This window comes from Stegodyphus dumicola, chromosome 6 (genome assembly GCF_044657685.1).
Source record: "Stegodyphus dumicola isolate Sdum_Otavi_A_Nest chromosome 6, ASM4465768v1".
NCBI classification, from domain to species: Eukaryota; Metazoa; Arthropoda; class Arachnida; order Araneae; family Eresidae; genus Stegodyphus; species Stegodyphus dumicola.
The window spans coordinates 5,734,107-5,758,483 of record NC_140773.1 but is presented as its reverse complement, the minus strand read 5'-3'; the positions used below and the strand labels follow the sequence as shown (position 1 = coordinate 5,758,483).

Genomic DNA, 24,377 nt, shown 5'->3' with positions numbered 1-24,377 from the left:
ATTTCCCCGCGCAATAACTTGCTTGTCCGGTGCGAATATCACAGGCGAATCTCCATTCCGCAAATCGTAAATAAAACTGCTTCGGCGGGCACACATTTATTATAAGCATTGCTTGTGACCTGTCGACTTGTTTGAAATTCATATAGTCAGTCTAAAAGAAAGTAAGTACTCCATTTACACCTGGTTTGATAGGCGCCACTGGTAGAGAACTCTCTAAGAGCTTTAGATCTCCGGATTCTGAATAGGATTTTATTTATTTGCTTTAAAAATTTTTATATACTTCTGTGTAATTTTAATTATATTTTGTTTCTATACGAAACTTTTCTAAACATTTAATTATTTTAAAAGTAGGCGTAGTTAGACATCAAGCGTATTAATGATAGTTTTCTAACTAATTTGATGGCCGTTAGGTTTTCTCGTTGTGTTTAGCATACTTTTATTTCATAAAACAAGTGAATATCATTTTCCAAGAACTGATGTTATGCGTTTAATCGAATAGCGTGATATTAATTTACCTCGATAGGTCGTGCTAACATTTGAAAATATTTTACCACTTTTGGGGATTCGACGTGTGTAACCTTTCTTACATTCCAGCAGCCTTTTCTCGAACTACCATCTTTCCTAATCTTGAGTCCATATTTAAGAATAGCAGTCCTTTTTCATGTATAAATATTATTCGGTCTTCCCCCGAATATATGCACCTCGATGCCTGAATTTTGAATTCGTTTTACATTTATTTCATTTGTCGTGCGAATTTAATGAATTTTTGATTAACAAATTCAGCGATTTAAAAGCCATTGTGTTGCCAGTCGGAAAAGCGTAATATATTTTTATTTTAAATTTAATCAACAAACACAGAGATTTAAAAGAAGCTCGAAGTAAAACATTTTTAACTTCACGCTATTGTATTCCATTCGGTAAAGCATAAGATGTATTTATTCTTTTGCCTTTGAAATTTAATTTGTCTTTTATTAACGAGCTATATGATTTAAAAGCAATAAATGCAGATCTTCACTTTCATTATTATTAGTTACCACCTGGACCCGCAAACTTTCACTAGCTGGAATCATAAAACAAATGATTACATGTTTGTTTTCCTTTCTTTTATAATAACTAATTTAGGTGACTGGCTGCCAACGCCAGTTCAGCCGTTCGCCATGCTTACATGTGGATAAAAGCAGGCTGAACTTTTTATTGAAACAATACTTTTGAACTTAAAATTTTTGAAATCTTGCGTGCACTAAACCGAAATAAAAGGATTACCGATAATAAATTGCGAAACAGACTAACCATGCCACAGAAAGTATAATTTTAGAAAGGAATCTGTTAGGGGGCCGTATCTCCCAGGAGCTTCTCAAAATAAGCTAGTATTTCGTTACATTCCTTCATAAAAGATCAAGAGCAATCGTACATTCAAGTTTTATTGCGTTATGAATTTGTTGACACATTTTTCGTAAATAACATTTGCTTCTTAGGAAAACTTTTCAACTGAAGATTGCATGTTGAATGGTGTTAATGAAAAATATTCGTATTTTCCAAAACTCATCTTAAAAATGCAGCCAAAACTCAAGTTATTAAATTTTAAAATGCATATCATATACGTATTTTGTTATTACTGTTGAATTTTAGACTCTGTTATAAGAATAATAAAATAGAAAAACTCAAATTGCAAGTTAAAAGCTGCAGTTAAAAGTCTAAATTAACGAAAGTCTAAACGAAAAGTTTATGATTAATTTTTTAAAAAAGTAAATTCAATATTTAAAATATTAAAAAAATGCAAAAATCATAAGATTTAAATAAAATTGTAACTTTTTCTTGTAATTTTCAGATGTTTGTTAAAAATTGAAAAACAGTTTTAAACAAAGGAGTTACGAGAAGCCTATAAGAATGACAGAAATTAAAGGCACTGAATGTAAAATTTTATATTTCAGATGCGCTGTTCAAAGTGGCAAAGGGAAATGGAAGGGGGAAAAATACTATAGTTTACTTTTCATAGAATTTGACATCTTATGGAAATATGAGTACTTAGTTACTTTTTTAAGAAAGAAATTTTAAGAACAATCTTAAATGTTCAAGACGTAGCTGTGCATTTATTTCACTGGATAGCTTGCGCACGAGGCCTGTAACAAATACTTTCCTGAAGTGGAAACATTTTCCGTTTTACGAAAGCGTCAAATCCGTGAAATGAAAACAATAAAGACTTCTAAGGTATTTTCTTTGAGTTATAAAATTCTAAATTCTATGCATTTTACCGTAAAAACCAGAAGAGTTCTTTTTATGACAGGAAATTTAAGGGGGAAAAAATTCGTTTTGATGAACAAGACAAAGCACTGAGTCTATGATACACAGAGGATATGGTTGCGGGAATGCATGGAACTTGAATGCATTTAGTTCGTAATTTTTTTATACAACAGTAAAATATTTTAACTGCAGTAACCTGCTAACTCCCGTGGTCTTGGCTGATATTATTTCTTAGACCGTTCTAATGGAAACGATATTTGTCTGAAGAGTAGTTGTCCCTCATCCTTTAATTTTTTTTTTATGTAAATCCTGCGTTTAAGGTATGATATTTAAATCATTAAACTATTTTTATAAAGAACACCTGCAATATATATATTTTGTTGTAAGGCTGTTGCAATATATTAGGAGCAATAGTTACTTTCAAAATGTGATTTAGAAGCTACTGATTTATGGAAGCAAAGCAAAATATGAGTGCAAATCACAGTTAGTGAAGCGTATCGTGTAAGTAAAATGAATGCCATCGAAATTAACAAATTGTTTGAAATATAGAATGCAAGTATAGTTAGTATGTTCAACTGTAATTAGTAACTTCTTTGAAATACAGAATGCAAGTATCATTAATATATGTCCAATTGTATGCTCTTTTTAATGCACTATGTTTTTCCTTTAAGTTTTCCCTTAGAAAATGTATATATCGCTTAATTTTCCCCTCTCGATTTTTAGTTAGTGAAAAAAAAAGAAGCAGGAGTGTAAGCCTTTTTAAATTATGTAAATATATTTATACCGCAAAAATTAAATTCATTTAAATAATGAAAAGAGTAATAAACTAAAATATACATAAAAACAAAAATAAATAGTATTTCGCCATTTACGTAGCAAGTTATTTTTTAATGTAAAATACAAAAAACAGCACAATGTTTAAGACAGTGTTACTACAAATTGCGAATATTAAAAATACGAGTGTTAATCAAATTGAACGGAAATTATTGGTAGTTTTTCAACTGTACTAATATTCTTGCATTTTTGAATTCGTCTCAATTAGATGTATTATGCCGAAAATATCATAAAACTGCTGATACACTTTCAGGTTACAAAGTTCCTGTCAGATTGACACCGGATGTTACCGAGATAAAAGAATCCTGTTTAAATAGAATTAGAATGAATCATTATTGTTTCGGAAAATGATAACTGTCAGTTTGTTTTTTTTTCTCCTTGAATGTGAAAATAATTGTTAGTTTTTTTTTTTTCCCCCTCTTCGAAACAACTGTTCCTTTTTTCTAACAAATGAGTTAGCTTTTTGGTAAATTCACTAGAATTTCAAAAAAAAAAAAAAAAAAAAAAGATGAAATAATAAAATAAACGAAAAGTTAATTTTCTAATTTTTTTTGTAAAACATATATTTTATGCCCAGTACTTACAAAAATGGGTTTACAGAGGTTTAAATAATACTGCTAAGTTTAAAATTTCATGATCAGATCGAGCTAAAATGTAAATAAATAAATAAAGATAAGCATCTAAGGGGCTTAGAGGAAGAATTACTCAAAGATGCAGTATGACAACAGTGTTTAACACGGTCCATTTATACATTCAAGGGATTAAGCAGAAAACAATTATTGAGTAATTTTTGGGAAATGCGTGTGTGTATAAAGAAACGTAGAAAATACGATGCATATGATAAACTCAGACTTTTTTTTTGTATGTATGTGTGTGTGTGTGTGTGAATGCAAAAACTAAGTTTCTTTCAAACAAATGATATGTAACCTTTAATTATGCCCAGATTTGGAATATGTAACATGAATACGAGCCAGTTTTCCTTAAAGAGCCCTTCTCTAAAGTATCCTTCCCCCTAGGCGCTTAGCCCTAGTGCGTTTCGTAATAGTAATCCAGTCTATGTCCTGATCTGGTTTTCTTACTTTTTAAATAATTTTTATTTCCAGACTTGTACAGTCCACTTCCAAATTATGACAGTTAAAAATTACAACGATTCAAACTTACTCTCATTTAAAAATCAATCAAGAATATTGTTGCGTTCTGCGGGTTCGTGGATTTGGAGTGATTGATGAAAACACTTGATGAAAAATCAAAAAACAATTTATTCTTCAGTGTTACACAGGAGAGTTCCAAAGATATGTTTACAGGCGTCGAAAAACTACCATAAATACGCCGAAAGAACCAGCAACACGGCCTTCACTCTACAACGGTGAAAACAGCTTCACGGCAGAGCACGACTTCCTAATTGGTTCTGTCGCTCCCGAACTAACCTAACTCACGGTACTACTACTGAACTCAAGTGTTCAAGGTGCACTTTACGATAAACTGCTACTCCGTTTACAGTCCGGGTATTTGTAGCTTTTGACCTGTCTTCAAGAACGTTCTGGGGAAAACCAGCAAGAATTCGTTCTAGAATGTTCTCGCTCCGTCTACAGCAGGTCGCCAATTTTATAGCCAAATAGGCGATTTCCCGCCAAATATGGCAACCTTGCCTTTCTTTTTCATTTTCTGGCAACCCTAAAACCGCTTTGCCGGAAAGCTATCTTACAAGTTATATACACAAATTAACCACTTAACAATTTTAAGTTTTATAAATGAAGTTCGGAATGTATTTCAGTGTTAGGCTTCTCAGTAAGTTTTACCCGGGTTAAATACTTTTTTCACTGCAAGTTCGAAATGTATTTCAGTGTTAGGCTTCTCAGTAAGTTTTACCCGGGTTAAATACTTTTTTCACTGCAATTCTCAAGTGTATTCTCTTTTGCGTACCACAGTCTGAAGATTCAATCTTTTCAGATTTTTCATCCACAACAAGATCTGAAACAGTTTTAGTAGTTTATTCGCATCATGTGTACAGTTCACCTCTGTATTTTTAGCAGTTAGCATATACTTATTTACCTTTAATTCCTGAGAACCAGTTCCAAATTATGCATTAAAGCTATGAATAGAATCCAACTCTTTGCAAACCGAAGTATTCTGGTTTAAAATAAGTTTGCGTCTGTACAACTTGTATTAGGAGACATACATTTAGTTTGTGCAGTGGATGTATTTTCTTGCAATGCTGGAGCACTTTGTGCATCTGCTTCTCCCATCTCTGCATCACATGAATTTTCAGATGGTTCAATGCCTACTTACTAATTGAACTTCACTCTCAGTTTCTACCAACTTAACAGTTACATTTTCACTTTCTTCCATCTTTCATGGAACCTTATTTCCATGAATTATTTCTTCACCTTTTCTAGATGCTTTACTAGCCACTTCTTTTATTTCTTCATCTTTACGAACAGTATTATCACTTTCTTCCGTTTCCACTTCAGGTACTTGAGAATCAAAGGCTTCTTCATCATTTCGTTCTCTTTCTTTAATCTCGTTAGGTGGTCATCCTTTATTTCTTGATCTTTCCCAGACACTTCATCAGCTACTTCCTTCATTTCTCCATCTTTTTTTTTCCCCTTCAGGTGCCACTACTGTTATTTCCACATCTTCTGTTTTGCCTCCAATTTTCTCTCTAACTCCACGATGTCATTTCTAATCTTCTTTTACGTCACCTCCATCCGTTGGAGTTGCATTTGTAGCTTTACTTGTCCGGCTTTTATTTCTTCTGAACACGATTTTATTTCGCTCACTATTTCTTCTTATCCAGCCTTCATCTCTTAATATCCAGCTTTCGTCGCTGCCTTCATCTCTTCATATTCGGCTTTCATCGCAGCCTTCATCTCTTTCTGTCCGGCTTTCAACACTTCCAGTCCGACTTTTACTGCTGCTAACAAGTTCGTCAACTTGATCCTCCTCCAGGGTATTTTTTTCCTATAGGCGGGTCACTGCCATTCACTCGTAAGCTCCACCCCTGACACCAGCTGTTGTATTCTACGCGTTCGTAGATTTTGAGTGACTGATGATAATACTTGATAAAGAATCAAAATACAATTTATTCATCAGTATTACACAGAAGAATTCCAAGGACGCGTTTACGGCAGTCGAAAAACTACAATAAACATGCTGAAAGAATCAGCAACATAGCTTTTAGGCTACACCGGTGAAGACAGCTTCACGGCAAAGCACTAAGGTGCAACTGCCGACTCGGTTCATTGTCTCTCGAGCTAACCTCTGAACTCACGACACTACTACTGATCTCTAGTAGCTCAAGATGCACTTCACGATAAACTGCTACTCTGCATACAGGCAGGGTATTTATAGCTTTTGACCTGTCTTCGAGAACATTCTGGGGAAAGCCGGTAAGAATTCGTTCTAGAAACTTCTCGCTCCGTTTATAGCTTATCATCAATTTTGTTGCCGAATGGACGATTTCGGTCCAAATCTAGCATCCCTAAACCCACTTTGTAGAGAAGCTACCTTACCGCAGCTGGGCTTTTCGTAACAATATTGTTGCGTTTTTCTTCTGACACCAGTTGTTACGTTATTTTCTTCCTTCACGTTCGTACGGGGTTTGTAGATTTGGAGTGAATAACGACGACACTGGATGAAGTATCGAAACACACTTTATTGGCCGGTATTAATCAGGACAGCTTCAAAATCTCTTTTACAGTCGTCGAACTGTTGTAAACACGCTGACAGGATCAGCAACACAGCTTTCAGGTTATCAAGCTATCACGATGGAGACAGCTTCACTGCAAAGCACGAGAATACAGCTTCCGACTCTGCACGGTCGTTCTCGGAACTCCACGTACTCTCGAGACTCTCCACGCTACAACTCGCGATGCACTCGACGACACACAGAGCACGGCTCCCGACTCTTCGGTTCAGTCGTTCCCTTGACTCGCTAGACGGGACACCAACTCGGTACTAACTAACTCACACTTTATGAGGCACTCACTCACTGACTGCGGACCAGCAGGGTTTATGTAGCTTTCGGCTTGTGTTCGAGAACATTCTGGGCTAAACCGGTAAGAATTGGTTCCAGAAGGTTCTCCAACCGTCCATGGTATATCGTCAAATTTGTCGCCAAATTGGACGATTTCTCGCCAAATGTGGCAACCCTGCCTTTCCTTGCCATTTTATGGCAACCATAAAACTGCTTTGCGGAGAAGCCATCTTACCGCGCTTGGTCATTTCGTAACAATATTAAAAATAAAATTTAAATGCCTTGAACGAAAACCCGGCTATAAAACAGTGAATCGCATGTTGAGTTTAATTTATTAAGGAGCTCGAGGGCTATCTTCCAGCAGGAAGGCATGCCTTGGTGGAGAACGTTTTAAGGGAAACTGGCTAGTATACATGGGGAAAAACACGAAAACTCTCATACATCCAGCCTGTTAGTCTGAATAAAAATGAGTGATCGTAGACTGGGCAACTTTAACATTTAAATATCGGCTTATTTCACTCGTTTCAGTTTACTTTATCCCGAAATCACGGATCTGTAACTGATAAGGATGAGAAAGAAAAATCTGGGAAAAAAATTAGAAAGGAATGAAGACCAACAAGGTATCTTTAGTGCATTAAATATTAGTCGAATTGAATTGTGACGGAATTAATTGCTTACTGTACAGGAACTCAGACGAAGCATTAACTCTTTATTAGCAGTTTCTTAAAAAAAAAAATTAAAAAGTATCGGCAAAGGTTTTTGTCTTTCATACTTCAGAAAAGTTTCTATGTCCCACTTTAACTTCAAATAACTCCAATGATCCATAACACTTTTTTTCATTACCAAATGACCATCACCCCTAATATCACTAGAGAAGTTCGAGGCTTACATTACTAGATAAGCTCAAGACATATCCCATTTTGGCGCTAGTAAAATCATTCGAATTATTACTAAATATACTTACAGTAATTTGCATATGTATTAGTTAAAATCAATACAACCTTTTCCTTTCTGTAGTGTTCGAGAGTATTTTATGTGGGGAAGGAATTGCTAATATATAGTAAGAGTCTTATTAAAAGAACACTGAAATTTAAAAACAAATTCTTCTTTGTATACTTTCTTTTTAAGTGCTTTCCTGTAGGTTATTAGGTTATTTACCTTAAGTATTTTTGTTGCTTAAGTATTCTTAAGTCTTCCTTATGATCGCCGAAATTCACGTACAACGCTGCATAAAGGAACAAGATTCCTATTGATAGTGGGATAGAAATTATCGCATATGCAGACAATAAGTAAACACAATGAAATTACACAAGAAATCGGCATATTAAATGTACTTGGACATCTGCGAGTTCATGATAACAGACCACCTGATAAGGATGGATTACTTATGTAACCACCTGATAAGGGCGGTAATAAGGAAATAAGTAATAAGTAATATAATAATACTAAGTAATAAGAAATTTATTTTCGAGGAAGAGGTAAACTTACGTCAATTTTTGTTCAGCTTTCCTGTAATCCTAATATAATTTTATTATTTAAAACTTTCTCATTGTTTTAATCTGAAAAATTCATTTCTAGTATTATAGAAAAGATGTGTGAGAATGATTTATTTGAGGAAGGTATTAACATAAACCCATTAAAGAGTATTCGATGCATTAAATAAAAGCTTTAATAAGCGCTGTTTCAGAATATTAACGAACTACAGTAATTCAGTTTATCATGCGATTGGTTTAGATTTTTAAAATTTCTCCGTTAATGTTGCTTGACATTCTATCAGTTCTGTCGTGCAAAAAATCTCTTTTTGTTTCTTTAAAAACTGGTAAATTTGTTGAAATTCATAATAATCCAAATTTTTAAAATATTTCAAATTAATATCTTTGGATCTCAGATTTTTTTTCATGTCGATCTCAGTTCTCTTATGTCGCATTTGCCCCTAACGCAAAATTTGGGAGATTGCGAAACTCAGAAAATATTTCAACCAGCTGAAATACCTCTCTGAAGCTATCCACATATGATGGCAAGACTTCCTGGTAAGTGTATAAGTCACGATTTTCTATAGTGGCGGACGCGAATGGATAGGATTCTCAGGCTAAGGCCTGTTATCTCGCCGCTCCTCTGATAGCAAACGCACAAATATCCTCTAAACTTTAGATGATTTAATCTGACAAGTCAGTGCCTGGAGATGAAATAGAAGAGACAAGAAACTGATACTAAAATGCTGGAACTGCGGTTCTGAAGGCAACATACGGAGAAACTGCAGAACACCCCAGGGCACGGACGCTATTATCTCTCCTAGCAGAAAGCACGGAAACTACCGTATTTGACGGCATATAAGACGCACTGTTTTTCCTAAATTTGGTCTCAAAAAAGTTACCTGCGTCTTATACGTGAAGGACACAGTCTTGTACGTGAAGGTAATTGCATTCAATATTTGTTTATTTGGCTTTTACGAAACGTGAGAACTAAAAGAAAACTTTTTTTTTCCTTGTGTGTGGCCGTCTAAAAATAAGAATGCGTCTTATATGCCGCCAAATACGGCGTCTTTATATGACGTCAAATTATTGGCCATCTTGCGGCCAGTGGTTGAGAGATAATGATGAGCCCAATTTCAAAGCGCTTCAGAATGGCAGCAGTAATGGACTCTTCATCATGGGACATGTCAATGGAGTTCCTTGCAGTAAGACCATCGATAAAGGAGCGAATTTTACAATCATTCGAAAAGATCTTGGCTGAACAACTGGAAGATAAACTTATCTGGACGCCGCCCTGCGTTGCCCTTCAGACAGTGTCTGGGGAGAAGATCGACATCGACGGACAATTAAACCTTGGCATCACGTTTGATGTGCCGATACCATCACATGCCATACGTGGTAGATATTTCAGATCCTTGCATACTCGGATTGGTACTTTCTAAGCAAATACAATTTTTCTTTGACTTTAAAAATAACGAAATGCATTCTGCCTCTGAGGACGCACGCTGGGCGCTTATTCCAGAGCTCCGCGGTTCGATTCCTGGAGAAGGCATTGCTAATTTTTCACTTCTGCTTCTAAAATACATAATGTCTGTACAGTGGCGCGCGAACTAAAAGGGTGGTGGATGATCATTCTCCACACCCAGGAGTTGGCGATTGGGTCCCCTAAATACCCCAGTCACCCTTTAAAATGGGGTATATAAGGTATTTCCCCCGCCTTCCTAGTATGCCTTCGTGGTTTACTGGTCTGCACGCTGGGCGCGTATTTCAGAGGTTCGATTCCCTTCGAAAACGCTGCTAATTTTTCATCTTGCCTGCTTCCAAAAAATACCTAATGTCTCTACACCCTATTCGCAATTAATAATGAAGGAATTAAATCTTTCCATCAAATCAATCTCAAGACAATATCAATACCAGCAAGAACAGAATTTTTACTTCCTGCATCCATAGCCGAAAACAAAAATTTCCGTTTCGGTGCATTGGAATATCCCAAGAATTCTAACATCGCGCGTGGAGTACTAATAGTCAGGGCACTCGTCGACTTATCGAAAATAGTTACCCCGATGACAGTTGCCAGCGTCAGTGATAAGTTAAAATTATTAGAAAAGGCGAAGTGGTTATAGAATGCACTCCAATGATCAGCGTTTAACGAAACAGTAATCCTACGGATTCCAGGACTTCAGACAGAATTACATCGGAATTGTTGCCGAATGCACAATTAACTCCTTCATATTCAATCCGCCCGACACGGCCCTACATTCAAACAACCAGAACCGCCCGAAAACGGCCGAGATTGTAATCTTCTTTTCTTCCCTCCCCCTGAGGTATGCAATAGCAGGTATACTTTCCCCAAATGCATTGTATCAGTTTACTGCAGACAGCTTGTCCTAAGAAATTTTTTTATCTTTTAGATGATCGTGACATTTCGTTGTTGATTCTTTTGTGGTACAGTGTGCTTTTAATTAAGCTTTAAACAATAATAAAAGAGCAGTTTAAAAATTTAAGGATTATATTTATTTTTAAACAATTTTTTCCTTCTTATAAAAATAACGGAAATAAACAAATCTCAGTCGTGATCATAACAAAGCCGGAAAGCCTTGTTGATCTGACCTTCAGAATAGTTTTATAAAGAACGGCGTCAAAGGCTAATGGAATATTTGTTAGAAAGTACAAAGGATGTCACTGGAAATCTTCACACCTATTTTCTGCGTTAATGGACGGGAAGGGGAGGAAATTGCTGTGAAACTGGAAAAGTATTTCGGGCGGTTCGGGTGTTTTGAGGATACAGCTTAGGGAAGGGTCTGGATTTCAAAGAGTTAAGACGCGAAGAGAGGAATGCTGCCGAATGTGTCATTCAAGAATTCCACAATGTTTTCTCCCACTCGTCTTCTGACGTAGGTCGTACCTGTTTGACACAGCGTAGAATCGATAACGAGAATCATTCACCAATCAAGCAACATCCAAGACGTCTACCGATTGCTAAACAGGAAGAGGTAGGAAGGACATACAAGGAGAGCGACGTTATCGAGCCTTCAGCAAGTCCATGGGCATCTTCCAGCCTCCTGGTCAGAAAGAAAGACGGTTCAACTAGATTTTGCGTTGACTATCGGCGGTTTAACGAGGTTACGAAGAAAGACAATTACCCTCTTTTTAAAACTGACGACATTCTGGACATTGTTTCTGGAAGCTAGTGGTTTTCGACGCTTAATTTAAGTAGTAGATATTGGGAGGTAGAGATACATCTTGATAACCAAGAAAAGACGGCTTTTACTACCGGACGCATATTTCACAAGTGCACATCTGTGTAGCCACCGAGGGAGTGGCTTCTAGGATTGACCAATGGGCATCCAATAATATTTCTCTCGTGTCACATGACCTTTCGCGTGCCTTATTTAAGCAAGATGGTTGAAAATATTCTGCCACGCAAATTTCTGTACAAAATAATTAATGCATCGTCGATTTCTTCTGAAAATGTTCATTGTAAAGTTGGATTAAATATAAACAATTGTGAAGATTTCATACCTGATTGAAAGAATTTGAAATAAATACAAACATATGTCGGATACTCCGCAAAAATATCCAAGCAAAATATTACTTAATAGGGGGTAAATAAGATGAAGAAAGAAATATGTGATAAACATTTAAGCCCAAATACTATCTTTACATAAAACTATGCATATGTGAAAAATATTTACACCAATTACATATGTAAATAGAAGTCAGGACCATTTTTTGCAGTCTGTATGAAAAAGATGTTCTATAATAATAGCCAATGTAGAATTTTATTCAAAATGAACTTTACTAATTTGCGTTCGTATACATTTAGTGTGTAAAATTTTACATTAAAAACAGTTCACTATTAAACGTCTTGTCGGCATAAGAACTACTCTTCAAACAGAATTAATTTATCTTATTCGCAACGAATATATTCAATTTATTCACATATATCTTAATGTTAACGTTGGATATAATCAGATCATACACAACATGTGTTCTGAATTTTACACATTCAAAATCAAAAGAATGCAAGCACTGAAATAAGAATCACTGGATTCATTGCCACACTTCCAGTCCTCTTCAGCTCAAGTAAAAAAAAAAAAAAAAAAAAAAAAAAAAAAAACCTATATACTTGAATTCTTTTAATCCACAGGTGTTGGTAAATGCGTATTATTCGAGGCTAATTGTAGCTGGAGTCATTTTCTCGATGTAAAGAGCGATAATATGCCGTGAACATCAATCCAAATATTAATGCGCGATAAAATATCGCGAAAGTGAACTGTCAGCAATTAATTAAACTCACAAAATGAAAGCACTACTAGATTTTCTACTATTACGCCACACATTTATAATTGCGAAACAAATACTCATTAAAATATAAACGACATACGCTCACATGCACGAAGATTTAGCGTCACAAGAGCAATAGAAGCTCATTGGTCCATTTTCAAAACCCCCTCCCTCAGTGGCTACGCTGATGTGCACTTGTGAAATATGCCTACCGGACAAGGAGTTTGGCTTTCAATGTGATGCCGCTTGGATTATGTAAAGCGCCGGCAACATTCGAACGCCGCATGGAGACCGCGTGCGTTGAGAGGTCTTTCCTACGAAGCTTGTCTGATATACCTGGATGACATCTACATCAAAAAGCCATTCTAAAGGTAAGTCCCGCCAAATGTAAATTATTCAGACCGGAAATGAGTTACATCGATCATGTCATCTCTGCCGAAGGTACGTCTACCAGAACAAGTGTCAACAGGTAAAGACTGGAGACGCCCCGAAAATCTGCATCAGATGAGAAGTGTTCTGTTCCTTTGCAGATATTTGTGAAGGATATATTATTTTCATATATCAGGATAGAAATTATGTACATATTTATTGACCGAATTTAAGACGTTTAAATTGTTTGGGCCAATCATATTACTTGTTACATGGCACAGAATACTCCAAAGTTGTAGCAGCTAATGTTTGCTAAACGAATTAAAATTTATTGCAGATTGCGGGTGAGTTTTTAATACTTTCATTGTTAAATAGATTCGATTTTTCAGATCTAAGCATTTTGAGGTAACTTATGAATAACTCTAGTTTAATATTTTAAACGGAGTGGTATCTTAACGAGTGGTCAGCTTGTCGCAGGACACTCCCCCCCCCGGTGTTTAGTCCCCAAGCGAACTTGGTACTCATTTTATGGACTCACTCCAGGAATGCAAAGCTGAGTCAACCTTGCCCAGCCATGGAGGTAAGAACTTCCTACCTCCATGTGCCCAGCCCGGGGATTGAACCCCGGACCTGTGGTGCTGCTGCTCTCGCCACTGGACCTCTGCAGCTTGTGCGATAGGTCTAGCTAAATTAAATTAAACAATTATCCACACATTTGGGGATTTATTAAAAAGAGCTTTACTGCAATGAAGTTGATTTTAAATTTTGCTTGTATACGAGTGTTTAATTTTGGTTGAGATTTTGCAATAGAATCTTATACACGGATTGGCTTATAGTATTTGGAAACATTCAGTAATTACGAAATATGTACAGATAGCATATTTCTAACATCATGGCTATTTTTATCTAAATACGCTTCACTCTCTGCATCAAAAGGGAACGAGTGGGTTGGTGATGCCACTGTTCTTTCGTTTCCTTTTGATGCAGAGAGAGTCAGAAAAAACACAGTCTGCAATATACGGAGTGCGTCTATAAAAATTTCGGACAAGTTTTTTTTTTTTTTTTTTTTTTTTTTTTTTTTTTTCTCCTGTATCAATTGCAAGTTCTGTGCCGTATTTCAGGTACTGGTACATAATCAATACATTATTAACATAAGTTAAAAATGAAACATATTTCAAGACTATGAATTTTTTATATTGTGATTCTAAAGTAATAAGAATGTGAATATTATTACCGCATATTTAGCGTTTGAAAACTTATAATTACTTGCGTGGAAATGCTTTCGGCATAACAAATGTAAAAGCATATAAAATAAAGAATTCATAAAATTCCAAAATCCACGCATTAAAAGAAAAACCATAGATTTTTCTTTATAGTTTGTATGGTTTTGAAATACTTTATTGCCTCTTTTGCTTCAAACTTAAATGAGGAACCTAGAGAATAGGAAAACTATTTCGATAAGTCGAAGTTTTATTAGCATTAAAAAAAGTTTATTTATCTCCACTTAACTTTAATTTGTTAGCAATGATTCGAGAGGGCAGGAATAAAAACTTGTTCTTCCAGTTTCCCTTAGAAAGTCCTCCACAAAGGCATCCCTCCCTTTATGCAGACAGCCCAACTGTGCTTTGACATAATAAACTAAACTAAACTAAATCTTCCATTTTCCAACAGAAAGGACCGATCTTTAATATATCTTGGATATATTAATGATCATGATGGAATGTTTACCAAAAGATGTTTTTGGGGTGTTCACAAAAAAATCTTAATTAATCAGTTACCAGCCCTCTGCCATTCGGAGCTCTGGGCAGTCACCCTGCCTTGCTGCCACCCCCTTTAAAGCCTGATTACATGTGTAAATTAATTTTGTCTTCCATATCGCACTGTTTATTGTATTACCCAGCTAGATTTTTCCTTTATAAAGGCGAATTATTGTTTGATAAAAACTAATAACAATAATAGTATTGTTGCATGCATACGGGTTCGTTACGAAATGAATGCACAAGTCCGATGAAAAAAATTAACAAAAATTTATTATTATCACAACAAATATGCTTAAATTTCCTAAAATATTCGTGCAGTATTACAAAATCTCACAGTAGTTATCTTTTAACTACTCAAGCGTTCAAAAGAACTTAATTTAAAACAGCTAAAGAAAGCTAATCCGCGAATTCGCTACAATCAACAACAGCAGTTTTCTAAACAAACTCTTAAACAACAACAAACTAACTAACTACGACGAACTTAGAGGTTTTCCTCCTTTTATAAAATTTTAAAATCGCGCGCGAGAATTTTCTAGTACTTTTTCGAAATCAAAAAAAGAGATACTTATTAAATGTTACATGCACGCGCTCTTGTATTTTTAATTTTCCGGCTTAGTTTTCTTTCGATATTCGTCACTCGCTGCACTGCGCGGGAAATAAAACCATTCAATTTACAATTCAATTAACATAAGCTATTTAAATACCAAATCCGTAACAGTATTTTAATTTAATTTATTTTAAAGACTTGCTCGACTGATGATTTCATAATCCTTTCTGTGCAAAGCATATGAGGCTGCAAAATTAGGAATTTATTTCCACCATTTGACATTGTTTTCCTATTTGGCTGTAAAATCCGAAAATATTTTTCCATGAAAAAGTGTATATGCATGATATATAACTGAATAGAAATTGCTTCTATGCAGAGAGCTTTACTCCAATGAAGTCAATACGAAGTCATTTAAATACTTCAGTTTTATTAATAATACTTATTATGAGAAGAAAACGTTACTATTAAAATAAAATCAGAACAAGGGAGATAATATAAAAGTTTGTATTATGTATGCTGAACTGTATAGATATCTGTCTTTGAATGAAGTACAAAAAACCTTTAGTAGATTATTTAAATCAGAGATGGCGCCACTAAGTTATGCAATAGCTTTTTAATCGTTTGCTTAGAAATTTCGTTATCCCATGAAATTGATGCGAAAGCAAAAAGGAGATGTAATAAATTGTCCACATCAACTTCTTTTAAAAGCCAGTAGTAATTTTACTCTGTTCATATTATCCTTAGTGGAAGTTTGGAAGAGCGTAGTTCGACTTAAAATTATTTTTCCAAAACTAAATGGAAACGACAAAGCAGTATATTCGGTATATTTTACTCTAAGACTTATAATTATTAAGTTTAATATTTATGCAGCATATTGGAATCGGATGTTTATTTTAAATTAATCTAAATTTGGCGTTTTTCTTTGTTAAATTAATGTGGTTGCATAAAACGAAGATTTATGTGTCTCCTGTTTTATATTCACGAACCTTAATTCAGGCTCGGATCGAATAGGTGCGGGGCCCGATTGGATTTTTTTTTTTCCGGGGCCCCTTTCAAATATTTTATACAAACGAATTTTTTCTTGGTTCAACAACTTCTGTTGAACCTTATCTATTGTTTGCTCAGCAGAAAGTGTTTTTTGAAGCTCTGTACATTTTAACAGAGCTACCAAATGATTTTTTTATTTTTCATGTGTTCTCTTTCTCGTTTCAGTGGATTCGACATCTAATGATAAAATTATAGGTTAGGTATTCATTTTTAATCACATAATATACTTAAATGTTTAATTTTTAAAAAATAATTGTTTGTTAATAAAGATTATGTAATATAATTAGTACTTACCTTATTCAACAATTAGTAACTGTAGTTATAAAATACGACTCTAATAATTATAACAATTAGAAGAATAGCGAACTACAAATGCAAGAAACAACTGACATTTAATACTAGCTATACATCCACCACTAGATACATCTACCACTGGCTGGTACGGTTGCGCAACTAGTTGCGCGTGCATATACCTGCATAGTGTAATTTACGTACGTAAAGTAGTTCACGTACGTAGTGCAAAATCTCTCTAACATAGGATTATCCCGATTAAATTCAATACATTTGACATGAACTTTTACGGGTGTCAGTTTTCTATATTATAATGTATATATTATATAATAATAAACACATTAATAAATCTCATCCAGCAATGCGAACTTATAAATATATTCTTAATTATTTGAATAATTCACAATTTATCCATTATCGTCAAAAGCAATTTGCTTTAAATTTCGATTTTTTTTTTTTTTTTTTTTTTTTTTTTTTTTTTTTTTTTTTTTTGTTCAAATGAACATGATGGCAACGCGGGGCCCAATCGCTCCAATCGCCCTTTATCCGGCCCTGCCTTAATTCCTTAGATTGTAAGATGCAGCTGAACATCGATTTTCAGACAAAAAGCTAAGCATTTCTTCTGGTTTCCCTTCCTATTTATTTTTTTTACTTGTTTTAGGAGAAATAACCTGAAATCGAAAGAAGGAATCGTAATGGTCCTAACGAATACAAAAATAAATAAATAAATAAAAAGGCTTTTCACTTGTGTGAAGAATAAAGCACTAATTTAAAAAAAAAGAAAGTGATTTTTACTAATTTTTTTTATTCACACTCAGTCTTCTGGAAATATGTGAAATGGGACACTAAGGAGAAAAGTTGTTTGCTTGATTTTTTTAAATCTCAATACGGCAATCCATCGCACGTGCGATCGAAGAAACGCCCTTGAAAACCTTTTTGTGGGGACAGAGGAGCGGGAGGGCAAAGGTACCAATGAAAAATACTGTTAACTGGCAAAGTATGAAATCCGGCATTCTATAGAATGCCGAAAACTGGCCGGCGATGTCTGAAACGATTCACACATTGCCTAGGCATTTTATAGAATGCCAAATGACAAACCCGCAAAGTAGGACATACATTTGCGATTATTTCGGAATAACCCAAACTACTTACCAGAAGTTAATAATTGAGAAAAGATATTTTTCCGTTTTGCCGGCGCAGGCGATAAAGTCGCCAATATTGGTACAACTGATGCCAAACGGAATATCCTTGCTATGGAGGTAAGAAAGGATGGAGGAACTTCCTACCTCCATGATCCTCGCTGGTAACCTTTACGCCTCATTTTCAAAACAAGTCGCAGCCATTTCTTGACTCTTTCTTTCAATACTGCATACAATTAGATAAGTGATAAGTGACGGAGGACGCGAGCACCACCCCTCTACCATAACGGTTAACTGGTATAGCGCCGCGTCCCCCTTGTCTAGAGCACCCCAAGATGGTATGGGAAAGGGTGAGGGGCCACATGAACCCCTGACACCAGTCACCGATTTAAAATACAGTGCCATACAAGGGCCTTGGCAGATAGTACATTGCCATACAATAATATTTTGGTTCATACAGCATGTTACAGTTGAGGTACATATTACGTATGATGGCGTATTACAAATAAGGTACATAGTACATAATCTTACATATACAAAGACAAATACATTTAAAATATGCATATTACATTACATTAATTTGATTATGTGCATGGGAATATTTTAGATATAGGAAATTATATTAAGATTTACATGTGATCCAAGGGCAATATCGTGTTGCAATGGTTCATATGTCTTACATCAGAACTTATGACATGTAAATTATGCATACATTATACGTTATATACACTATACTTTTACATTATACACTATACTGATACATTATACACTATGCTGCTATATACATTATACTATATATTATATACACTATACTGATATATACATAATACTGATATATTACACATTTAGCTGAGATACATAGCACAGTTGACTTTTTATTATATATACATGATTTTATACTGACCATTTATACACCAATATACTCACAATAACTCAATGTGTACTCAATATATGTACATTGTAATAATTGTGCATGTTAGAACTAGCACGAAATATACTCTGTCTTGTTTTGCATCGACCTGCCAACGGTATGTTTGTATGCTGCTGCACACCTTTAGGCTGTTTGACAGAGATCTGTGCCAAGCGCAGAGAGTTTATCCATTACTTTTGTTAAGTTTGTATATGAAATGACGTTGCTTTATAAGAAATTTACAGAACGCTTGGCGATTGGTCTGCGGGATGGGTATATGTAGTCCAGTTGTTAGTGGACATGTTGTGACATAGTGTTCCGGAGTTCCCACTTCTCCGCAGCTGCATATATCCGTCTCACTGATGCCGCGTTTTGCAAAGTACTCCGGGAAGGGACCATGCCCCGTAATGTAGCGTATGAGCTGTGGATTACTTATAGTCCTTCCCGGATCAACATATGATAGGTGATAGTAAGTTCTGCGTCCTGTCTCTCCTTGGTCCCATTCTTCCTGCCATTTAGACGTAGCGTGGAGTCTCAAGGATTTTTTGAGGTGGGAAATGGGCCAGGGGATGTTGACTGGACCTGAAGTTCCACCTAGAGCCGCGTCCTTAGCTAGACTGTCTGCCATCTCATTTCCGTAATCTCCTACATGTGCCTTAGTCCATTCCAGCATGTAGGACTGTCCATTGTTCTCTCGCAATCTTTCTTGTATGGATGCTATGGTGGGTGATGAATGTTCCGCATTATTAATGGCGTGTAAAACGGATAGACTGTCTGTCTTAATGGTTGCTTCCCTAATTTTTTTTTTTTTTTTTTTTTAGATATTGTATGGCCTGTTCCATGGCTATAGCTTCACTTTGGAAAACACTATTAAAGTCCCTAAGGGCTCCTTGCCATTTGTGTATTATTATTGGTGGACACATTAGATAGCATTTTTACCAGATAGTTCAATTTTGCAAGACCATTCGTGGTAATTAAATCAATTAGGATGCAATCACACCGCTCACCCGAAGGCGAAAATATAGAAAAGGCAAGGTCAAGGGTTAAATGTATTAATTATAATCGGAATGCACTAGCGAAGTAAAGCACTGCGGTTTTACATAATTTCTGAGTAAGCTATTCGCACGAATTGAAATAATTCTTGTATTCCAAATCAAGATTTAACTTGAAATTAATGTAGATAATTACTGAGAGAATTAGATTTTTTGTAGCGTAGATTGCTTGAGATGAGATCACTTGGGATCACGTGATATGAACTGGCGAATCAGGATATTGAACCATGAAAGCATAGTAAATTCTTTAAATTCTTAAATTAATGTCTTTTTACAAATTTATTGTCTTTATATATTGGCTTTTTACAAAATTTTAAACGATATTAAAATGTTTATGTCTTCAAAATAAAAAAAAAATCTTAGAACTAACATTTGTTAACATTTTTTATGTGTATACTGTATGTCAATAAAGTTTTTATATGTGTCAATTTTTTATGTGTATACTCACCAATAAAGTTAACTGGCAAAGTATGAAAAGCTTGGCGCGATTTGCGCCGGCGAAACGGAAAAGTACCGAGAAAAAAGCCAAAATGACTGCTAAGAAGGAACCGCGGAAATTTTGGTTTGCTGAATCTCTATGATGTGATGTTTGTGCAAAACAAAAGTAAACTCGTTTATCGTCAAAAAGGCGTCAGTTACTTCATGTACTTCATGAAATTCATTCGGCACGGAGGCTGTGACAGAATGTTGAGGGAACTTTAAGCCAAATACCACGGAATTGTACATCCACCTTTGTGAGCCCTGCCCCCCCCCCCAAAAAAAAACCTTTCCGGTACGTTACCTTTTAAAGTCGGAGTTTTGATGAAACATAAAGGTAGGCAGTCTAATTAGGCCTAGAGACGTACACAAGTAAAATTTTGTGTAGATAGCACTTATCGTTTTAATTCTGTGGGTGTGCCCAAAGTGGCATATTGATTGAATAGAACTTCGAAAAGAGTGCTGAAACGAGCATTGTTGTCAATGAACTGACCGATGAGATGTATAGAAACAAAGAAAACAGACTCTCAGTTGTCCTAGATGATCGGTGAGCCCGGTCTGGGCACACCTAGGGTTCGCCCTTTGATTTTAGGCAAGATTTCAAGGTAAAAATTTGAAACTAACATAGAATAAGGAGATTAGCATACAGCCAAAAAAATAACATAAAAATTTCTTTTCAAACAATTCCTTTTATACCCTTTTAGGGTATAAAAGGAAAATCTGGAAGATTTCTTTGAAAAATGAGGGTCTTAAAAAACTAAACATGGCTAAAATATATGGACTGGTCTGTGTTGAGCTGCCATCTACTATAAATAAAGAAGGCTCAGAGTAACCAACAGTAACTTATAAGTCATTTTTCATTCAATTTTTCTGTACGTACAGAAGGACATTTTTAGGTGTGTCCAGACCGGACACACTGTGCGGCAAAGGGTTAAAAAAGGCAATATTGTGAAACCTATGATTTTTCTGAATTTAATTAGCATTGTCGGGTAGATCTTATTGATTTTCAGTCAGATAGAGAATACAAATTCATTATGGTGCACTAAGATCACCTCACTCATTTTTCGGTAATGTATTTAGAATAAAAGTTTTTTAATGGTAGTTTTCCATTATTTTTTTCAAAATAACATTTGTTTTCTTCCGGAATGAACATAACTCATCATGACCTTTTTTCATACTTTACCTAAAGCTCATTTGTCACTTTATAGAATGCCTAAGTATTATACACAATTCCTAGGTAAAATATATAAATAATTTTCATATTTGATACTTTGCCTAAAAACGTCGGGCGTTTTGTAAAATGCCTAGGCATTCTATACATTGCCGGTAACAATACCATTCCACTCGCACATATTCAGTGTGCGAGAGTTCGCACTGTTTGCACTTATCTCGCCCGAATTCTCCCTTGGTTTGCTATATTCGATTAGTTAGTTCGTTTTTCCAATTTCTTTTTATTATTATTTTTTTAATTGTTGTTTTTCAGCACATATTTTTTGCGAATTAATGTAAACAGTTAAGATGGTACTTAGTAAAATCAGTAACTTCGGAACTAAAGCAATTGTATCTTCCAGTATTAAACTTTATCCAGGTTATATATATATATAGATTTCAAAAGGGAATTCAAACCCGATTTTTATGAGAAATGTTCAAATTTGTGAATGCGAATCAACTAAGAGGCTGTTTTGTTTTCTATGTCTTCTCTCTGCAAAACAGAATGGTGATTCAAATTGGATGAATTTACGGTGTTGCTCATTTTATTACATCTAATTCAGAAAATAAAAAATCTGATGTGTACACCACATGACTTCCTTGTACGGAATATTAAATTATACGCATTTTTTCTTGCATTTCATTTAAACTTATTGGATTAAATTAAATCTACTTCGCCGACAGTGCATAAACCACAATAGAATAAATGCATTCTTTAAAATTCTCTCTAGTATTTGTTTACCATAGCGACACTCTGGCGCTAGATTCACTTAATAGTATTATATTTCGTTCATATTATAACTCATAATGAACAAAATTTATATCATTTAAAGAACAGAATTATCGTTGCCACATGTTCTATTCAAATACCATAATAAAGCTAGAATGATGTATAAAAGAAATTAAGCAAACAAAACAAAAAAGAAACAGTGTTTCACAGACGATTGAGTATTTCTCATTCAATTAGTTCAGTTCTCACTTGGCGAGAAGGCAACAATACATAAAAACTCAAAATATATATATTAAAAATTACGAAGTAATCTTAAACACTTATTTCCTCGAAAAAATTCCAGAAAGGATTAAGCGTGATTTAATTGGCAATAATAAATGAAGGCGTTATCTTTGTTGTTGCGAACCTAAGTTTCTCTAGATTGGCAACAAATTCACTAGTCTGCTGTTTCAAATGTAAACAATCAATGGCCGCCATAAAAAAAAAGGCTTAGCGGCACTTAAACAACTTTAAAATTGTTGATAATTCTAAAATATTGCACACAGATTTACTAAAGGCATAAAAACCTTGACCGGAAGATAAAAACAACATAATTCAATCATTTTTAAAGCAAAAAATGTACAATTTACAAACATATAAGAGTAAAGAAACTAAGATCACTGAGCCGGGTAACAGAGTGGATATATATATAAATATATTTATATACGTTTGGTGCGGCCGATGGCAACCAAAATACGAAGTGCACATCTACATGTTATAGCAGTCCTATATACAAAATTTCAACGTTCTGAGGCTACTCGTTTTCGAGTTATGAGAGATACGTTCGTACGCACGTACAGACGCCACGAAATTTCTCTTCGGAATTCATTTTAAAGCAGTTTTATCAGTTTTTTGGAGGAAACGAGTATTTTATTCTGTCCTTACGTACAGATATCACGCAAAAACATCGTTAAATTGCATTCGATAGCGGTCAAAATGGATATTTTCGTTGAAATATGCTGCCTGAAACTTTTCGCGATTACAATACTTCCTTTTTACTTCGTACAAGGAAGTAAAAACTAAAATTCAATGAATCTTGATAAAAAAAAATTCTTGTCAAAAAAGGAAATCTTAGATAATATTTCAAAAAAGATTTAATAAAACAATAAGATTAAATAAACAAAAGTTTTAGCAAAGGAATAAAGAGCTTGCTTCTTCAACAAAATATTCCAAATACATTAAGTCAACTGATTACTTCAGTTCTGCTCTGATGCTCAATCAAAGTTTTCGTAATCAACATATTCTTTGAAATTGTCGTCATATTTTTGCAGAGAAAGAAAAACTTGGATATTAAGCATACTTAATAAGAGTAAGCTGAAAGATAATCTGAAATTCCTGTTATTTTGACTGACACCCTACCAAGATTTTCATCTAGAGGGAAATTAAAATATAAAGTTATTTTTACCATATAATTATATAATTTTCACTTAAAAAATGTATTTTTATATGTTTTATATGAATTTTGTGTTTCTAGTATGTTTCTTATTCCTAATGACACAGGAGCAACAATAAAATAAAAGAGAGATCAAAACGAAACTGTTCTATGTCAAATCGTAATTCTGTTTTAAAATCCTATATTTATGCAGCGTTTTCTATATCGATAAATTAATTCAAAGCTTGATTAAGATAAATATTTATTAATGCACTTTTTACAGGTTAATTAGCGAATGAATCCATACTTAAAATACCTATAAATCAAAGGACATGGCTTAATACGCCATTACCGTCTAGCATTTATTATCTATCTATTCTCTTAACCTCATATGGGGATTATCATTATCCGTATCCCAGGAAATTCCTAACACTCTGATCGGGACAATTTCAGAAGATTCTTGTATCGAAAATTTTTTGTAATACCAAATATCTTGCAAGTTCTTTTGAATTAATATGCCACTTATATAGAGACGTCTCACATTCATAGAATATGTTCACAGTTTCTAAACAGGCCCACCAGCGGCCGAGCGGTAATGTCGCTGAACACTGGTAGTTCGGTCCGA

At 34.7% G+C, this 24,377-nt stretch overlaps 1 protein-coding gene across 4 annotated transcripts in view; it reads left to right on the top strand.

The window, feature by feature from the left end:
* LOC118188891 (alpha-tocopherol transfer protein-like) overlaps nucleotides 1-24,377 on the top strand; it is a 130,340-nt gene that overhangs the window by 19,175 nt on the left and 86,788 nt on the right. For 2 of the 4 annotated variants that reach the window (XM_085818015.1, XM_035359412.2), the window contains exon 1: nucleotides 29-161. The exons of 1 other annotated variant lie outside the window; for it this stretch is intronic. The gene's annotated coding sequence lies outside the window, so the exon portion shown is untranslated. Of the gene's footprint in view, nucleotides 1-28; nucleotides 162-13,163; nucleotides 13,182-24,377 lie in introns of those variants that run through there. One more of the 4 variants, XM_085818014.1, reaches the window with a different exon arrangement.